General features: G+C 45.2%; 1 protein-coding gene across 1 annotated transcript in view; it reads left to right on the forward strand.

The window, feature by feature from the left end:
* TAOK1 (TAO kinase 1) overlaps window positions 1–20388 on the forward strand; it is a 3628992-nt gene that overhangs the window by 948111 nt on the left and 2660493 nt on the right. The gene's annotated exons all lie outside the window — the stretch shown is intronic.

The raw sequence follows: 20388 nt of genomic DNA on the forward strand, positions 1-20388 counted from the left end.
TAAAGTCGATAGCTTGTTTATGTAGCAAATTTGTAGCTTAAATAAGATGTTTATTTTGCAGCATGACTTGAAATATCTTATAGGTTCATAGGTTTATACTAGGCTATCTGCCGTAAGGCATTTATAAGCCTAGCCCAAAGTTATGTGGCTTACGCCACCCCTTATGTTAGAAATAATGTGCCCATTAGTTTGTTGTGCCTCTGTCCAGCAGTGACACAGAGATGATTCCCAGGGTAAACCTACGATCTCCCATCCACCGGTCAAGATTTCTCTTGAACAGAGCCAGCGAGGTGCTCTGCCTCACATGGACCGGGATTTTATTCCACAGCATGGGGAGTCTCTGGGTGATAAATCTATCCCTCCAGCACGTCCTATTTATATCCGTGCTAAGGTTTAAGTCACTTGCTCTAGTGGTTCTGGTGGATTTGGATTTTTTGAGGTGGAGCATGTCCATTAATTCCGGGTTGGTCATGGCCTTGTATGTCAGGCACAGGTCACCTCTGAGCAGACGGTATGCAACTGAATAGAGTTGGAGTTTCTTTAGTCTGGCAGTATATGACAGGTTTTGGAGTCCCTTTATCCTTTTGGTGAGGAACTTTTGGGGTCTCTCCAATTACTGCAGGTGTCGGGTGAGATACATCCCGAATGGGGCATTGTACTCGATCATTGGTCTGATAAGTGAAGAGTACAGGGGAACAATGACCTCACTTGATCTGGATGTGAATCCCTTCATGATCAGATGGGCAATGTAGAAGGTCTTTCGAACCACTTTAGCAACGTGAGTGTCAAACGAGAGGCCACTGTCAACCTGGGTACCCAGGTCCCTGATAACCTCTTCTGTGCTTAGTGGGTTGCCACCTATATGGTAGATTGGGTTTACCTTGTTTTTCCCGAAGGGTATGACTATACACTTTTTTGCGTTTAACTTCAGGCCATGGCTCTGGCACCAGCTATCAGTTTCCGTGAGACCCCTCTGAAGGATGTCTGTGTCAGATGTACTATCCACTATGGCACCCAGTTTGCAGTCATCCGCAAACTTTGTCAGCCATAGTCCTCCTATGTTTGCCTGTACTTCTGAGAAGTAGATGCTGAACAATAGGGGGCCAAGGACTGAGCCCTGTGGGACACCACTTGTAACCGGCTTGGAGTCTGACATGGCTCCAGCAACTCTAACCCTGTGGGTTCTGTCCTTTAGCCAGTTTGCAACCCATCTTGTGACATATGGGTTTACATTTAAGCTGGTAAGTTTCTCTATGATACCCGAGTGGGGTATTGTGTTGAAAGCTTTTGCAAGGTCAAGATAGGCTGTATGGACTGCCTTTCCCTCATCAATGGCCTTGGTAACTGTTTCGAAGAAGTTGACCAGGTTCAAAAGGCAAGATCTGCCCTTGACAAAGCCAAACTGGGTTGGGTCCAAGGTCTGCAAGTCCCCTATGTCCTTGTTTGAGTTCCATTATGATCCTCTCCATAGCTTTGCAGACCAGGCTTGTTAAGCTTATGGGGTGGTAATTACCAGGGTCCGTAGAGGCACCACCTTTGTGGAGTGGGACCACAGTTGCCGTACGCCACTCCTTGGGCACATATCCTGTGGTAAGGCTAAGATTAAACAGCTGCCTTAAGTGTGGGTTTAGTTCTTCATTGAGTTCATGTAGCACACAGCCGGGGACACCATCCGGTCCCATTGATGCTGTGTTTTTAGCTTTAGAGAGAGCAGCTTTCACCTGCGCATTTGAGATGTCTGGGAAGCTACACTCTGTTGGGATAGTTATCTCTCCTTTTGGGGGGGAGAGGGGGGGTGAAGTTTGCGCTGAACCTGTCTGCCAGTATGTTGGCAATGTCTGTGGGCTCAGTGATTTTTGTATCATTTTGGACTAATTCTGAGCATATCTGGGAGTTTCCACCCAGGTTTCAGACATAGTTGAAGAAGGCCTTATGATTGTCTTTTGAATCTATGGCAATTTTTTTCTCAAAGTTGGCCTTTGATGATTTTATGAGGGATCGTAGTTTCTTGCTAGTACTGATCAAAGATGCCTTCCCTTTTTGGGATTTTGCTTTATCATGTAATAGCTTTCTCCTCTTATTGTAAATTTTGTTTATGGCTGGGGTCCACCAGACTGGACGTTTGCCCTTGGTGGAAAGAGTCTTGGTTTTATTTGGGATTGCCTGATCCATGCAGTCCTGAAGGTGTTCATAGAAGGCATTTGTAAGGGCTTCCGCAGCTTGGGTTGTGGTTTCCATTGGCTCGGGGGCTTTGAAGGATACCACACCTGTCTTGAGTAGTGTGAAGTTTGCTTTAGAGAAGTTCTTCACTGTGGTCTTTTTTGTTTGGGGTGGGGGCGGGATGTGGATTTCTAGTGAGATTAGTTTATGATCTGATCTCACCAAAGAGGGATATACTTCCGGTGTGGAGCATTTTGTCCCCATGTTTGTGATTATGAGATCTAGTATATTTTCTCCTCTTGTGGGGACGGTGACTAATTGTTCCATGGAATTTGAATTTATGAACTCCAGGAACCTTTGGGCTAGAAAGTTGGGGCTTGAGTAATGTTCCCAGTCTATATTCTATATTTATCTGCCTTAAATTGGATGGGAGTTTTTAGAATACCATAATTTGTATTGGCTATCTGCCTTAACTTTAGGGTTAATTTCCCTTGTGGTATTTTCGAGTTGGCAACTCTTGATCTACAGAAGCTTTCGCCAGTGCTTAAACTCCCTCCCTGTCCAATAACACACCATCATCTCACTGTTCCTCAGATTTCATTTGTCACCATCTGTGTCTGACACAATCCTTCAGCTCTCCAGCTAATTTCTGATAAGAACTGTAAATTGCTGTCCTTTGTTACTTTAGAAAGTTATTTACAGTAAACTCTCAGTTAACCTGGTACCCATGCGGAATGGTTGATGCTGGATAACTGTAGATGTTCTTCGTGTTTCACTATTGCAGTCATCACCTGTGGGTTATCTTCGCTGTGGTAGCACTCGGCCGGCCTGAATACCCGAGTCAAATGTTTTTCCTGCATCGGCTGCTGTCGCCTGTAGTCTGACGTCAGGTCGTCAGTGCTATAAAGGAAGGCAGCCGACACCATTACATCAGTCTTTCTTGCCGTGGGGCCCGTAGCAGAAGCAGTTTGTGTACTGTTTTATACTGTTCTGTATTGTTTTATACTGTTCTGTATTGTTTTAAACTGTTCTATATTGTTTTAAACTGTTCTATATATATATGTATCTTTATATTTTTTATGGTTTTTATGTATATGCAAGTAGGTGTTAGCATTATACATTTATTGCTAGGTATTTGTTGTGAAGCTTCATATAAATGTGTTTAGAACTAATGCAGTCACCAGATTATTCAGATTTTATGTACTGTTTCTTTAATGTTGCAATATGTTTTGACTGGCTCTTTTAAATAGAGTGAGAGTATTTAAATGATTTATTTGTTATGCAGTGTAAAGTCTGAAGAAGTGTTAGTAATAATGCGAAAGCGCTTACTTGGATGATGTTGCAATAAAAGATTTATTTTCTAACCCAGTCAGCTTCGATAGTCGTGTTCTACCACCTTTCTCTTTTTTTGGATCCTTTTTTCTTGCACTAATCAATATCTGAAAAAGTTAACAATTGTCTCACCTGTGGAAAGCAGATTCCACACTGAGATTTCTATTCATACTGTGCCACTTGTTTAGGCCCAGACCACGACATCCCCCATTGCTGGTTCTGTACACACTCTAACACGAGAACCATTCGCCATAGACCTCTTAATGTAGACAGGTATTTTTGTCTAACGGCTTTGCATTCCGAAATGGCGTCTGTCAGCCAACATTCCATAGACATTCCATAGACATTCCAAGTAAACGCAGAGATAAAAATAGACCGTACAAGGCTAAGCCTTCTGACGACTCTACCGCTAAGCAGGTCGTCAGTTCTCTGGAATTCATTGAGGCTCTTTTGCATCCCCTGATGCCCGACACGATATCTACGCAGGCCTCTACCGAGACCCTTTGGGAATATGCCGCAGAAGTCGTCTTCATCTTGGCTGTCTCTGCTTCTGTTTGGTCTGGAGGTGCGATGTAGGCACCGGCTTCCGAAGAGGCCTCTCACACTACCAAAGCTAGACAGAAACCAGACGTCTTCTCATCCGACTACTGTTTCTCTCAGACCGATGGATACTCTTAGGCCTAGAAGCCAGGCCACTCCTGAAAATCTGCCTCTAGCCACCATCTTACTCCTGCTCCACCACCGCACGCACAAATGCTTAAAATGGTGGAAGATCTTATCTCCCTTGTCAGGGTTAGTCAGGCCACAACTTGTAAAAGGAAAAGACACCCTTTTCCTTAAATTATGACAGAACAGGATTCTGAGGAATCTGATTATTCAGATTTTGAAGAGGAACAACAACCTCAGACTGTTTGAGGATGCAGAGGAATCCATTCCTTCTGCCTCCCCACCCGAAGACCTTTCCTTTGTGGAAACCCTTCACACCCTCAGGGAATGTTTCCATTGGGAATCTCAGGACTTCCCACAGTCTAAGAAAAGACTAAGAGTTTCTGTACCTACCTCAGCACAGACCCCTGGCCATCCCCTCTGTCTTAGAGGTGGTGGATGATATTTTCTGTGAATCCAGCTTAGCCCCTGTTGCCCTCCCACCTGCTCCCAGTAAACCTGACAGGTATTAGAGTTCTAGATTCTCACAAATAGCTGTACAGAAATCCTGCTGCAGACCCAGAGGTCATTACACAGGGACCTAAAGGAGCTAAGACTAGTTCTGCCAAGAATCCTATTTTTTCTGACAAGGACTCCAGAGCTCTAGACAGATAAGGTAAAAAAGTATGCACCCCTGCGACCTTGGCTGTCAGAGCACTCAACTGTCCGTTCCATATGTTAAAATATCAACACACTTTGGAACTATTAAAGCAAAAGATTTCAACCTTTCCTAACTGTGCCAATTCGAAAGAGTTAGCAGATTTACTGCACTGTACTTGTCAAGTGGCCAAACACTCATTACACTGTGGATTTGACACCCTAGAAGCCTCAAGCAGGGCAGCAGTGTCAGGATCTGTCTTCAGGAGATGTGCATGGTTGAAGGAATAACCTCTCCCTGATCATGTCAAGTCTAAATTAATTGATGCACACCTGGATAAGGACCTCTTGTTTGGAGTAAAAGCAGAAGAGGTGCTTAAAAAGGTGGAAGGCAAAGCAAAATCTATGCTAACAGTAAAAGATTTCTTTCAGGTTCAACCTCCCAGGTTCAGCAGGAACTTTCCCTCTAACTCCACTGGTCCTTACCTGCACGTAGCAGACAGGGACAAGGTAAGCCCCGCAGGGACAGAATACCCAGTCCCCTATCCCAGGAGTAGTAGAGAACCAAACTGTGGACCATGTCTGCTTCAAAGGCAGGGAGTTCTAAGCTATCCTTTTATGACAAAAACTCTCAATGACTCCGTGTCCTCCTTTCGCTCACCAAAAGCTAGGAGGAAGGCTCTCCTTCTGCAAAGAAAATTGGCTTTCTGTAACAAAGGACCAATGGGTCTTAAAGATTATTTTTCAGGGATACAATTTCTCTTTCAGCGAACTCCCAATTCCAATAGGGTACCCAGACCTACCTCCAAATCATTTGCTAGAGGTGTTGAAACAGGTCCAAACTCTGATATCCCATGGGGCAGTAGAACCTGTACCCTCAGATCAAACAGGCAAAGGCTTTTATTCCAGACTATTCCTTGTTCCCAGAAAAGGCACTTGGCCCCCCCATCCTGAATCTATCCATTCTGAACACCTCTTTGGTGTTCCCCAAATTCAAAATGCTAACTTTGCAGCAGCTCCTGCCTATGCTGACAAAAAATGCATGTCTAGTGACCCTAGACCTAAAAGATGTCTACCTCCACATCCCCATAAGGGAATCCTGCAGGAAATTCCTGCGTTTCAGAGCAGGCTCACAGCACTTTCAGTTCTCTGCGCTACCCTTTGACTTATCTACTGCACCCAGAGTATTCACAAAATGCTTAGTCCCAGCCATAGCATTCTGCAGACAGAGAAATGTACAGTTTTACTCTTATCTGGACGACTGCCTCATTCAGGCAGAGTGCAAAGAAAAGCTGCTCCAGGACCTTCTCTTTGTCAAAACCCTCCTTACTTCCCTAGGGTTCAACATCAACAAGAAGAAATCCAAGCAAACACCCTCCAGAAAGATAATTTTTTGGGAGCACTGCTGGACACAGTATCCCAAATGGCCTTCCTATCCCCAGAAAGAGTTTTCTGCCTCTCTGCTTTACCCAGCTGGTTACCAGAAGTTACCTCACTGTGAGGAAGTTCCTTCAAGCCTTTGGGGTACATGGCATCTTGCATCCTTCTAATTGCTGTGGCCAGGCTTTACATGAGGAAACTTCAGTGGTACCTAAAGAACCTTTGGTGTCAGCACTCAAAGCCTCTAGAGACCTCTCTCACTCTGATCTCATGTATAAGGGCTGGGTTTCTCTGGTGGGCAGGGGCCTGTGCCAAGAACAAGGGTCTTGCATTCTTCCTCCGCCCTACCGGGCAGACCATCACCACTGATGCCCCAGACATTGCTTGGGGTGCTCCCCTAGTAGGCAGGTGCACCCAAGGTCTTTGTGATGCCAGCACCTACCCTTATATGTCAGTCAGAAAGAAATGGTGGCAATACAAAAGGCTCTGACATCCTTCAAACCCGATCTCAGGCCAGGAGTTTTACTTATCAAAACAGACAACACCACAGTAATGTGGTACATAAACAGGGAGGGACCCAATTTTACCCTCTGTGCAGGCTAGCCATGAACCTCTGGCGTACAGCCTCCTCCATGAGATTAAACACAATTGCCCAATGCCTACCAGTGAACAACACCCTGGCAGACCACCTAAGCAGAAACTTACTGGACCCCCACGAATGGCAGCTCCACAGAAAAATCTTTTTGCAAATCATTCAGGAGTGGGGAACTCTGGAGGTGGATCTCTTTGCTTTGCACCTTGACCGCCAGATGAAAAAAATTCCGTACCAGGGAGTATCACCACCTAGCATGGAAGATGGATGCCTTGACCTTCCCCTGCAACTCCCTCTCTGTGTACGCATTCCCTCCTTTGCCTGTTATTCCCAAGGTACTGATCAAGATAAGGGCGGAGAGACCAAAGGCCATCCTTATTGCTCCAGATTGACCCAGACAGCATTGGTACCCCTTACTGCGCAGCCTGACATTACAGCCTCCCCTGATCTCAGACCTTTTGACCCAGGTTGGGGGGGGGTGCTGCACCCAGACTCGCAGACACTCAAACTGTCAGCATGGCTAATACTTAAAAAGCAAACAAGGGACCCCTGTTAAGCAAACGGGTCCTAGACATTATCACAGAGGCCAGATTGCCCAGCACCAGAAAATCTTATGCAGGGAAATGGAAAAGATTTTGCTGCTGGAGCCAGTCCAAAGGGGGAGTACTTCACAATCTTTCATCCCTCTCATCCTGGACTACATAGCAGAGTTGCTCAATAGTGGCCTCTCTTCTGCTATTAAAATCCATGCCTCAGCCATTTCAGTGTATTTTGATACAGACCAGCACCTCTTCTCATATCCTTTGATTAAACAATTCCAGAGGGGCCTGACCTCCCAGAAAGCGACCCATGCCAGCCTGGGGACCTGAATTATGTTTTAGAAAAACTAACTTTACCACCATTCGAACCTGCTGTTTAGTAGAATTTGAGATACCTTTCCTGGAAGACTGCTTTCCTACTAGCTATCACCTCAGCCAGAAGGGTTTCAGAACTTAAGGTGCTCATGGCCGTTGAGCCTTTCATCATTTTCCATGCAGGCAGGGTATCCCTGAGGGAATAACCTCTCCTTTATGCCCAAGGTGGTATCTGATGTGACCCTCAACCAGGCCATACATCTACCTACCTTCTTTCCTAACCCTCAAAACAAGGGGGGGAAGAATTCTGCCCTCACTAGACGTGCACAGACAGCTCCGATACTACCTGGACTGTACTAAACCCTTCAGAAAAACAGACCAGCTTATTGTCAGCTTTGCCCCAGGGGCAGAGAGGAAGCCCATTTCCAAGCAAACCATTTCCAAATGGGTATCACACTGTATCCATTTCTGTTGCAGACTACATGGGAAACCACCCCCTAAGTCTATTTGTACCCATTCCACTAGGGCAGCCTCCACTTCCACAGCATTCCTCAGAGGAGTTCCCACCAGGGACATCTTGGAAGCTGCCACCTGGACCTCTGTCCATACCTTTACAAAGCATTACCACCTTCCTTTTTTCTCTAAGGCTAAGACAGGGTTTGTCTCTACAGTTCTTCAGGACTTGCTGACCCATTCCTAGGTCTCAAACAAATCTTTCCATCCCTCTCCTCAGCTTTGGGAATCCTCCCACAGGTGTTGACTGCAATAGCAAAACACGAAGAACATAGTACAGTTGTGTACATTTACCATAAATGTAGATGTTCGAGTGGATTCACTGTTGCAGTACTGGTTTCCCTCTCTCCTTCCCCCTTGTATCCACTTTCCTTAGGGAGACATAAGCTTCCTATGGTGACTTTTAGCCACCAGGACCACTTTACTATATTTCCTTGTGCTTATGACGGGTTAGGGCAAGAAAAACTGATGTAATGGCGTCGGCTGCCTTGCTTTATAGCACTGACGACCTGACGTCAGACTATAGGCGACAGCAGCCGACGCAGAAAAACATTGATTGTGGTATTTGGGCCAGCCGAGGGCTACCATAGCAGGGATAACCCACAGGTGATGTCTGCAACAGTGAATACACTCAAACGTCTACATTATGGTAAGTGTACACAAGTGTGCTTTTCTGTTTGCTTGAGTCACTATTAAAAATAGGCCTGACTAATACTGTACCCTATATTATTTGTTTGGTTTGACTTGTTCTCATGTTGGGTTGAGAAAAAACTGTAAAAATGTAAGGTATGTTTCGGGGGGGGGGGCACAGAAACTGCAACAGTGAAAATTGTACTGTATTTCTTCGATATTTTTTGCTGGTTGCTTGAGTTCCTGTTAACTGAGTGTTTACTGTACTTATCTTTAGTTACTTCTGCTGTTTGACAGAAAAAAAATCTAGTTAATATTCTATTGCAGAGAGATTTATTTTGCCATTTTAGCCTTCTCCCTTTTCTCATAGGCCTAGTCATATCATCAACCTTTCTTTAGCCTACTGCTTTACTGTTTGTTTAGCTTGTACTAATTACTGCAGTTTCTATCCCTTAATTTTATTATAATAGCTGTCACTGTTGTGCTGTTGGTATTCTTTTGCTGATATTTAATAAAAACTTGTTCTGTCCTGAAACTGAGTAAGCTTTGGGCTTCAGAAAGTGTTCCAAGTGTTGACAGACTATGCTGCCACTTGGCCCACACTACCTTTTTTTCGTGTGCCTGCATACATATCCTTCTGTGATACCAAAGGTAGTATCTAAGTTCTTTCAGGGACTGATTTTTCCCTGCCCCTTTATCTTTCCATCCACCCATTTCTGTGTAGCTTTAAGAATCTTCCCTTCTTTACAACCGTTTTCCAACCCTGGTTAGATTCCTTTGTCTTGCAATTCTTTCTTGATCATGGGATATTTCTGGGTTGGTTGTGCTCTTGGCTATAAATGCCACTGGCTAATGATCCTTTATACTCCTATGACCTGATGTCAGTGGGGAGGGCTTCCAAAGGCAGAAAGTTTCAAGAGTAATTTATCATAACAGTAAAGGCACTTGAACATCATGTGTGGAAGGTAGTTGCACAACCTTTTCTTGCCTCTGCTTGTCCTGAAGGGTGACCTTTTTTTAGTTGAAAATATAGCAGCACCTTTCCTTCTGAGGCATTTACCCATAGAGCAGTATCCACTGTAATATGGTCCTTAACATTTTTTTGAATGGGGTCTCTGCTGCTGTGTCAGTCTGCCCATTCATGTATTTGCCAAGCACTGCAGAATTTACTCTGGCCTTTATGTAGAACATAAGTTCTAAAGGACATGATATTGTAGGTTTCCACCAAGGGAGAACGTTTGTGTGTGTGACCCATGCTATCCTGAATGTCCTGCAGTCAGAGCTTCTACACGTTGTTTGAGGTACTCACCTTCACAGTTGATTTTCAAGACACAAACTGTTGGTGCAAGAAAGTTCTTCCTTGCTGTATGCAATATTGTATGACTAATTTGTATTGCTCAGTTAATGGCCCAGTTTATATCAGGTCTGTCTTCCACAAGAGCATGTCTAGAAAGAAGTAGAATTTTGGTTTCTGCTGAACCTTGTTAAGGCGCATATGCATAGTCTAAAAAGCTGGACTGTACTTTGCATGTGAAAAAGTTGCCATAAAGTCCTCTAGTCAAGTGCTGAATGTCCTATAGCCAGAGCATGTTACAAAAATGTATCATTAAAGTGCATACCACTTTTAATTTGTATTTTGTTGCCTAAAAGTGGGTCTGTATAAAATTGTGACATTTACTAGATTCTTAATCTCATCCCACCCCATACACAGTTCTAAAAAGATGTTGCATGGCAAGCTGTTGGATTTCCTTAATATTGTTTTGCAGATGGGCAACAACATGGCTTCATGCACTTGGAGGTCATTTCAGTTCTTCTACATCCAATTCTGTGACTGGGTTACCACTGGTGTGGACAGAGAAGATGCTTTGTATATGGTGTAGTTAGACTTCAGCAGTGCATTTGAACACCATACACAGAAGGTTTACCAAAATTAAAAAGTTTTGAGGTAGGACTCCTTTTGTGAGATCAGTATGAGACTTGAGAACTGCAGGAGAAGAAGTTGGCAACCAGTTGTAAGTCACAGTTTGCTATTAATAGTATTTAGTAAATATGAGACTGACGTTGAAGTTGGAGTGCAGAATCATACTGTCCAGCTGAAAAGGACAGTATGTAGCTAATCTTGTGACAGCATTGTGGACAGGTTGTATGGATTTGATACTAAAAAATGTGAAACTGTTCTCTTTCAAGGGAGAAAGAACATGCATACTAAAAGTAGTAGCTATGGAGAAACAGAGGAAATTGTGTTGGGTAGTGGAAACACTAGTTTAAATCACACAGTCCTGGGTAAAAGTGAAATGTCAGATGGGTCAACATGATGCTTGGCTAAGTGGAGAATGGACGTATGCATGCTGTGGTCATTTTGTTGTGGCAAAGTAATCTTGGTGAAATAGTGTTAGTCTGAGAACCTGAGAGAGAGCTTCTAGAAGGTGTGCAACTGAAACTTAACTTAACTTCATTTACTTCAGCATGTTTCTATGGTGGACACCTTAGAGCATTACATGAACTTCTTCAATTCAAATAATGGGAAAAAAGCAGATTCAAAATGTACGACATTGTCGGGGCAAGTGAAAGGGATGAAGTTGAAGAGAAAATCTTTGATAGCATTGAGGTGTAAGCATTTGGTGTTTGGAAGATGAGCAGGTCAAGGCTGAATTAGTTACAGATGTTCTTCGTGTTTCACTGTAGCAGTCATCACACTTGGGTTATCCTGCCAGGGGTAGCCCTCAGTCGGCCTGAATACCAGAGGCTTAGTATTTCTGCATCAGTTGCCTGTCGCTCCAGAGCTGACGTCAGGTCGTCATTGGTATAAAATCAGGCATCTGACGCCATTACATCAGTCTTTCTCGCCTTGGAGCCCGAAGCAGAAGCAGTTCGTATGAGTGCCGGTCAGCCGCTACCTGAGTTTTCGTCTCCGAGTTGAAGTCTTCTAAAGCCAAGTACCCCGTTGGGGATCCTCTTTTCTTGCTCTAACCTATGTCAGAAAAAGTTAACAATTGTCTCGCCTGTGGAAAGCAAATACCACACCGAGACTTCCATTTTTACTGTCACCTGTTTTAGGCCCAGACCACAACGTCCTTTGCTGTCGCTTTTGTGCTTTGTTCAACACCAGAACTGTACGTCGTCGGGCCCTTATTGTAGCTTAATATTTTTGCTCTGTGCTCGTATTTTGATATGGTTTCGGTAAGCCATCCGACTACAGATCTGAAAAAAACGTTAGGATAAAGACCAAGACGGACCGCACAGGTCCAAAACTGCCGATGACGCTTCCATTAAGCTAATAGTCAGTTCTCCGGTCCTCAGTGAGGCGCTTACGCAGCCCCTGATGCCCGCTTTTGTGGATTCGCAGGCAGCTACCAAAACCCATTTGGAGTCCTGTATGCCATGAGACTCGTATCGACTAACGATCCTGCGGATGTCTCTACCTTGGATGGGTCTGGAGCTGCTGAGCAGACACCGGCTTCAGAGGAAATTCTTCGCACTACCAATACTCGACACAGACCGACAACTTGTTCTACGTCTTCAGTTCTTTCTAAAACTATCAATTTTGTAAGGCCCAGGGTACGAACTACACCAAAAAAACTGACGACCCAAGCTCAAACACCTGCTTCCATGCCTCAGTCTCAAATGCTTAAAATGGCGGGAGACCTTATTATGCTTAGGGGAAGCCAGGCTACCCCTTCCAAAAGAGAGAGAAACTTGTCCCCAGTAGTTTTATCTGAACAGGAGTCCGATGACTTTGAGGTTTCTGAATATGAAGACATGCAACACCTCTCTGCTTATAAGGATTCTGATGCAGAGGAATCCATTCCTTCTGCGTCGTCTCCCGAGGATTTTTCATTTGGTGAAACCCTACATACTTTAAGGGAGCTTTTCCAATGGGAATGTCAGGACTATCCTCAGTCAAAAAGGAGACTCTGGGAATTCTTAGATTTACCACAGCACAGACCTTTAGCCATTCCTCCTGTCCTGGATGTTGTGGATGGTGTTTTTACGGAATCCAGTTTGACACCTGACACCCTTCCTCCTGCTTCCAGGAAACCTGACCGGTACTATAGAGTCCCTCACTCTCACAAATTCCTTTTCAAAAATCCTACTGCTGACCCAGAGGACATCTCCCAAGGACCAGAAGGAACTAAAAGCATCCTCAGCTAAGAATCCTACCCCTTCAGACAGGGATTCCCGAGCCTTAGACAGATTGGGTAAAAAAGTATACACCTGTGCAACTCTTGCTGTTAGAGCACTAAATTGTAAGTTCCAAATGCTGAAGTATCAGTAGCATACCATGGAACTCCTCAAACAAAAGTCTTCCTTTCCTGCTTATGCAGGAAATAAAGAATTACAAGAGCTTATGCATTCTGCAAGCCAAGTTACTAAGCACACTTTGTAATGTGGCTTTGACGCCCTAAACTCTTCTTGCAGGGCAGCAGTCACTGGTTCTGTCCTTAGAAGGCATGCTTGGCTTAAGGAACAGACCTTTCCAGACCATGTCAAATCAAAGTTATTGGATGCACCATTGAACAAAGACAATTTGTTTGGCACCAAGGCAGAAGACTTCTTAAAAAAAGATGGAAGAAAAAGCTAAATCTATGCAGACAGACTTTTTACAGGTCCAGCCTCCGAGGTTCAGTAGGGATTGCCCCTCCAAGCACTGGTCTTTTCCGGTCCCCTCAAGGCCAGCTCAGCTCAGACCCAGGGGAAGCAGAACCCCCCCCCCTCCAGACAGCAGTCTCAGGGAATGCAGAGATCTAAGCAATAGAGTTCCTCCACTTCAAAAACAGGGAGTGCTAGGCCACCCCCTTATGGTAAGAACTCACAGTGACTTTACACCTCCACCCCTTAGATCTGCCCACCTGCTTGTGCCCTAGGGCAAAAACTCTCCTTACATGCAAACAACTGGGCCTCTACTACCAACAACTGATGGGTCCTCCACATAGTGTCCCAGGGATACAAATTTTGTTTCCACACTCTGCCAACCCCGAAAGGGTTCCCAGATCTTCCGCCAAACCAGTGGGCAAAGGCCAAAGAGCAAGTCCTTTCCCTGCTCTCCATGAGGGCAATGCAGCATGTTCCTGCAGACCAGATAGGCTAAGATTTCTATTCCAGACTTTTCCTGGTACCCAGAAAAGAGGGCACCTGGCGCCCAATCCTCTATCCATTCTAAACACCTTTCTGGTGATGACAAAATTCAAAATGCTCACCCTCCAGCAGCTTCTTCCTGTGTTTTCCAAGGATGCTTGGTTAGCCACCCTAGACCTAAAAGAGGCCTACCTACACATCCCAATCAGGATATCTTGCAGAAAATATCTACATTTCAGGGCAGGATCTATGCACTTTCAGTTCTCTGTGCTTCCCTTTCGCTTATCCACTGCTCCCAGAGTTTTCACAAAATGCCTGGCTCCAGCCTTTACTTTTTGCAGACAAATTTTCAAATTTACCCCTACTTAGACGATTGCCTGATTCGGGCAGACAGTCAGGAAAAGCTGTTACAGCATTTGACCTTTGTGAAGGACCTACTGACCTCCCTGGGGTATACTATCAATGGAAAGGAATCAAAACTAGTCCCCAGACAAAAATGTATTCCTGGGAGCAAGCCTGGACACAGCATCCCAGATGGCATTCCTTATTCCAGAAAAACAAGCCTACCTGACAGGCTACTTTTCTCAACTAGTCACCAGAATCTAGTTATCCGCAAGGAAAATCCTGCAAGCTGTAGGATTCATGGACTCCTGCATTCTACTCATTCCATATGCCAGACTGCATATGAGGAAACTACAATGGTACCTAAAAAGCCTTTGGTGTCAACACTCTCAAGACCTGGAAACTTTCATACCTATGATACCCTGTCTAAGGAAAGTTTTTTTTGGTGGGCAGCAGCATGCAACTACTACAAGGGACTTCCCTTCTCACAAACCCATGCCACCCAGACCTTCACCACAGATGCATCAGGCTATGCCTGGGGTGCACACCTGGATGGCAGGTGCATTCAGGGTCATTGGAGCAAAATCAAATACATCTACACATCAACCAAAAAGAGATGCTAGCTGTTCAGCACGCCCTGACAGCTTTCAGACCCCTACTCTCCCTGGGGCCTCTAGTGATCAAAACAGACAACACCACAGTGATGTGGTATGTCAGCAAGCAGGGAGGGACTCGCTCTTTTCCTCTCTGCAAGTTCGCCATGACCCTTAGGTACACTGCCTCAGCCATGCAAATACACCTGCTAGCACAATTCCTGCCAGGCTCCTAACTCTGTGGCAGACAATTTAAGTAGAAACCTGCTAGACCCACACGAGTGGCAGCTAGACCACATAACCTTCAACCTTGTAACCCAGAAATGGGGCACCCTGAAGGTGAACCCCTCTGCCTCCCACTCCAATCATCAGCTCAGCAAATCCTGTACCAGGGAATCTCACAGCAAGGCCTGGAAAGTGGATGCTCCATCCTTCCAATGGGTAAACCTCTTGATCTATGCATTACTCCCTTTACCACTCATTTCAAGGGTACTGCTCAAAATAAGGGAGGAAAACCCCAGGGCAAACTTGATTGCCCCAGACTGGCCATGCTAGCACTTGTAACCACTGCTGCGCAGCCTGTCACCCCTGCCACCATGGCACCTACCTCAGATCCCAACACTCCTGACCCAGAAGAATGGAGAATTCATGCATCCACAATTGCAGACCCTGAACCTCACAGCCTGGCTTATTCCATGACCTCTCCTCAAGCTCCCAGACTAAGCAAACAAGTCCTGGATGTTATAAGTGAGGCCAGATGCCCCAGCACTAGAAAATCCTATGCTGACAAGTGGAAAAGGTTTTCACCAGGATCCAGGCTAAGGATGCCGAAACAGCACAGCCCTCCCTTGCTCTCATCCTGGATTACCTGGCAGACCTACTACACAGGGGTCTATCCTTCTCTTCTATTGAAATTCTTGCCTCTGCCATCTCTGCTCATTACAGGACAGAGCCACCTCTCTTTTCACACCATCTCATCAAACAGTTCCTAAGAGGGGCTAACAACTTAAGGCCACCCAGAAGAGCTCCTACCCCAGTTTGGGACCTTAACTTTGTGTTGGAAAAGCTCACCCTACCCCCTTTTGAGCCTGCAGCTTCAGCAGAGTTAAAATTCCTCTCTTGGAAAACAGCCTTGCTTCTGGCCATCACTTCAGCTAGAAGAGTTTCAGAGCTACAAGCACTCATGACTGTAGAGCCCTTCATCATCTTCCATGCTGATAGGGTCTCCCTCCGGACTAACCCATCCTTCATGCCTAAAGTGGTGTCCAGTGTGGCTCTCAACCAATCCATTAATTTGCCCACCTTTTTCCCTCCTAACCCACAAAACAAGGGGAAAGGATTTTGCACTCTCTAGATGTGCACAGACAGCTCAGATTCTGTCTGGATAGGACTAAATCTTTTAGTAAAACTGACCAATTGCTAGTCAGTTTCGCAGCAGGGGCAGAGGGCAAGGCCATATCCAAACAATCTCCAAATGGATAGCACACTGCATCCATTTCTGCTACAAACAGCATGTGAAACCACCCCCAGAGGGAATCAGGATGCATTCCAAGAGGGCAACCTCCACCTCTGCAGCTTTTCTCAGAGTGGTCCCCACCAGAGACAGTCCTGAAGGCTGCAACATGGAGTTCTGTTCATACCTTCACTAAGCATTACCACCTATCTATCTTCTCCATATCCAGGGCAGGCTTTGCTATCACACTTGCAGGGCATCCTAGCCAGCCCCCAGCCTTCTTGACTGCCTCCACCCTTTTCTTCAGCTTTGAGAGTGTAGAAGTTTGTGGTGACTGCAACAGCGAAACACAAAGAACATAGTACAGATGTGTACACTTACCATAAATGTAGATGTCTGAGTGTATTCGCTGTTGCAGTCCTGGTTTCCCACTCTCCATCCCCCTTGTCTGCCTCTTTCTCTCTTCCTCTCTCCTTACTGGGAATTTTTGGTATTTATTTTCTACTGGTGGTGTTCTTCCATCATAACCTAGCTTCCTATTTGGGAACTCCTGACAGTTGGGGCAAGAAAAACTGATGTAATGGCATCGGATGCCTGATTCTATACCATTGATGACCTGACATCAGTTCAAGAGTGAAAGCAACCAACCCAGAAATACTAAGCCTCTGGTATTCGGGCCAACTGAGGGCTTACCCTGGCAGGATAACCCAAGTGTGATGATTGCAACAGTGAATACACTCTAACATCTACCTTTATGTTAAGTGTACAGAACTGTACCTTTTGTGCAGTTCGTAGATTGTATTGCAGCTTTGGAAAACATTGCTGCACCCTTTGGAAGAGGGTAGTTCAATAAAATGGTTCACTAATGCCAGTCTCAGGTGAAGGGTCTTGCAAAAATAGAGGGTGCTGCTGCATAGGATCTAATTGAAACAGGTGAGTGAATCAGAGTATAGGTTGTCTTTTTTGCCATTTTTGTTTGCTGGTACTTATGTAATGTGGCATGGATAGCAATTTGCTTTGTTGATAAATGGTTTTCTTGGCCTCTTTGAAAGTGTCATATGTGGAACCATCATGTCTGTGCTTTACTTATTCTGTTATGGTGGAATATAATTGTGAAATACGTTGAAGGTGTTATTCAGCTTGTTTATTCCACAGGAGCTTAGCAATGCTGGCTACTAACATTTGTAGAAGCAGCGCACGTTCTGAGAGATTTCAGGAATTCCTTCTCTAAAACCATACTTGAAACAAATGATGTGAAGTTGTTCTATCCCGCCTTCAATTCTCACTGATGGGTTCAGAGCCGATCCTCTGCTCTGACTTGGCCAGATGCTAAAGCTCGAGGTCTTAAAACAGGTTGTGGCCTTTTCCCTATCCCATGATGCAATAGTGCTTCCCTCAGATCTCGTTTACAGCTGCAACAGATTGGGCGTTTGTCCAACAGCTCTGGCCAGTATTGGAAAACATTTGATGTTCTGTAGTCCTGTCTCGCCTTCATTCATTGCATATGGGTTCGGAGCCGATCCTTGGCTCCGACTCAGCCTCTTTGCAAGCTCAAAGTCTTCTAGTTGGCTCGTGGCTAGGTAGGTATCCCATGGTGCACCAGTACAATCCCCAGTTCTTGTTTGCCACGTCGACGAGTTCGGATGTGCTTCTTCTTGGCCGTGGCTAAGTCTAACATATTTTGCTAATTTTTTTTGCTATTTTGTGCAATTTTTAGCTTTAGATAAATTCATAACATTTACGAGTGTTGTTTCCTATAGTTTAGCCATTTACAGTATATTTTTTTCCTGTTTAGATAATTATTGTTGAGAACTGGTTGGCCTTGTTGATGTTCTTCGTGTTTCACTGTTGCAGTCATTACATTTGGGTTATCTGCCTGCAGGTAGCCCTCAGCCGGCCTGAATATCAGTCTTGGATCCCTGCATCGGATTCTGTCTCTTCTTCCATGCCGTCAGATCATCAGTGTTATAAAACATGCAGCCGACACCATTACATCAGTCTTTCTTGCCGCGCAGAGCCCAAAGCAGAAGCAGTTCGCAAGTGCCGGTCAGCCGACTCCTGAAATTTTCGTTTTCGAGTTTCATAACTGAAGTCTTCAAAAAAGCCAAGTACTCCATTGGGGATCCTTTTTCTTGCTCTAAACCGATGTTAGTAAAAAGTTAACAATTGTATTACCTGTGGAAAGCAAATACCTCATAAAGATTTTCATTTGTACTGCATTCCTTGCTTAGGCCCAGACCATGATATCCCTCGCTCTCGGTTTTGTGCCTTATTCAATTCTCGAACTATTAGTTGTCTGTTCATTTTTGCATCAAACTATTTCGGTACTCTGTTTAATTATCCAGAAATGGCTTCGGTAAGCCATCTGACTACCGACATTCCGAAAAAAATGTAAAGATAAAGACAGAGACAGACCGCATAGGTCCAAAGCTGCCGACGATGCTTCAGTTAAACTAGTCGCCAGTTCGCTGGTACTCAGTGAGGCGCTTCCGCAGTCCCTGACACCAGCTACTTCACATTTGCAGGCCTCTACTGAGACCCATTCGGAGTCCGGTATGCCGCAAGATGCTTCTTTGACCATGGAACCTGCAGATGTCTCTACCTTGTATGGGTCCGGAGCTGCTGTGCAGGCACCGGCTTCTGACTGCATTTCAAACTGACGCCATCTTCTTCAAGGCCTAAAACTCAACCCATGCCTAGAAAACCGACATCCAAACCGCATGGTCAGGCCCATATGCCTAAAAAAGAAATAAGAATGGCTGAAGACCTTAATACTTTAATTAGGGGAAGCCAGCCTTCACCCTCTCAGAGACCTAGAACTGATTTTCCTTCTGATTCTTCTGATCAGGATTCTGAAATTTCTGATGTTCTTCGTCTCGCATTGCTGCAGTCATAACCTGTGGGTAGTCCGCTGTCCTCGGTCGGCCCGAATACCAAAGAGCTAAGCTGGCGTCGGTCATGGGCGCCCAGAGCTGACGTCAGCACGTAGTGGTACTTAAGCGCATGACCGACGCCATATCCTCAGTCTTTCTTGCCGCGTGGTCCGAAGCAGAAGCAGCGTTTGCAAGTGCCGTTCGGCGTTCTGAAATTTTCAATTTTCGAGTTTCAGACCGAAGACCAAGTTGGGCTAAGTACCCCGTTGGGGAAAATTTTTGTCTTTTCTTGCCTCAGTTAATCCGGATGTCAGAAAAAGTTAATAATTGTATTTCTTGTGGGAAACAGATACCTCATAGGGACTGTCATTCTCTCTGTATTCCTTGCTTAGGGCCTGAGCACGGCGTGTCGGTGTAAACTTTGCTAGATTTAATAAGCGCACCATTAAACGCAGATTAGACTGTGCCAGGTTGGTTTTCGATAAGCGGTGTAACTACAACATGCCGTCGGATCCTCCGACGCCCGCTACCGCAAAAAAGCGAAAAGATAAATCTTTAAGGTCAAAACCGGATGAGTCGTCCGTTGCGGACGTCCGTTCTAAGGAATCTACGGTTGAATCTGTGGATCCAGCCGAGGTCTCGGCTGAATCCCAGGGGGAACCTTTACTGTTACAGGAGTTGGCCTCTCAGGAGTTAGGCCAGGCCGAGGGTGCTTCTCAAGTTTCTGTGGTTCCATCCTTACAAAAGGTTATTAGGCCTTCTACTTCAGTCTCTAAAGGCCCTGCTAAGGCTAGACCTGGTCTTTCTGAGTGCAGGCCATAGCCCTAGTTCTTGAGTTCTGTTCCTAAAAAACATATGTTAAAAATGGCAGAGGATTTGATTACTTTGATCAGGGGTTCTATGCCCCCTCCTGGGAAGAGGCCTAGGGTGGAGACAGATTTAGAGGGTTTGGAGCATTCCTCTGATTACTCTGAGTCCTCAGCTGAGGATATTCTGGATTTTCCTCCCTATTCAGATTCGGATGCAGAGGATTCCTGTCCTTCTGCTTCTCCTCCAGAGGATTTTTCCTTTTCTGAAACCTTGCACTCCATGAGGGAGCATTTCAAGTGGGAAGGTCAGGATTTTTCGGATTCTCGTAAGAGGCTTAGGGAATTTTGTTTTGCCACAACATAGACCTTTGGCTATTCCCCTGTTTTAGATGTGGTTCAGGATGTTTTTCTGAAGCTTCCCTTAATCCTGATTCTTTACCCTTGCCCCTGTCAAGCCAGACAGGTATTACAGAGTTCAG

Source organism: Protopterus annectens, chromosome 13.part0 (genome assembly GCF_019279795.1).
Source record: "Protopterus annectens isolate FY-2018-M chromosome 13.part0, PAN1.0, whole genome shotgun sequence".
NCBI classification, from domain to species: Eukaryota; Metazoa; Chordata; order Ceratodontiformes; family Protopteridae; genus Protopterus; species Protopterus annectens.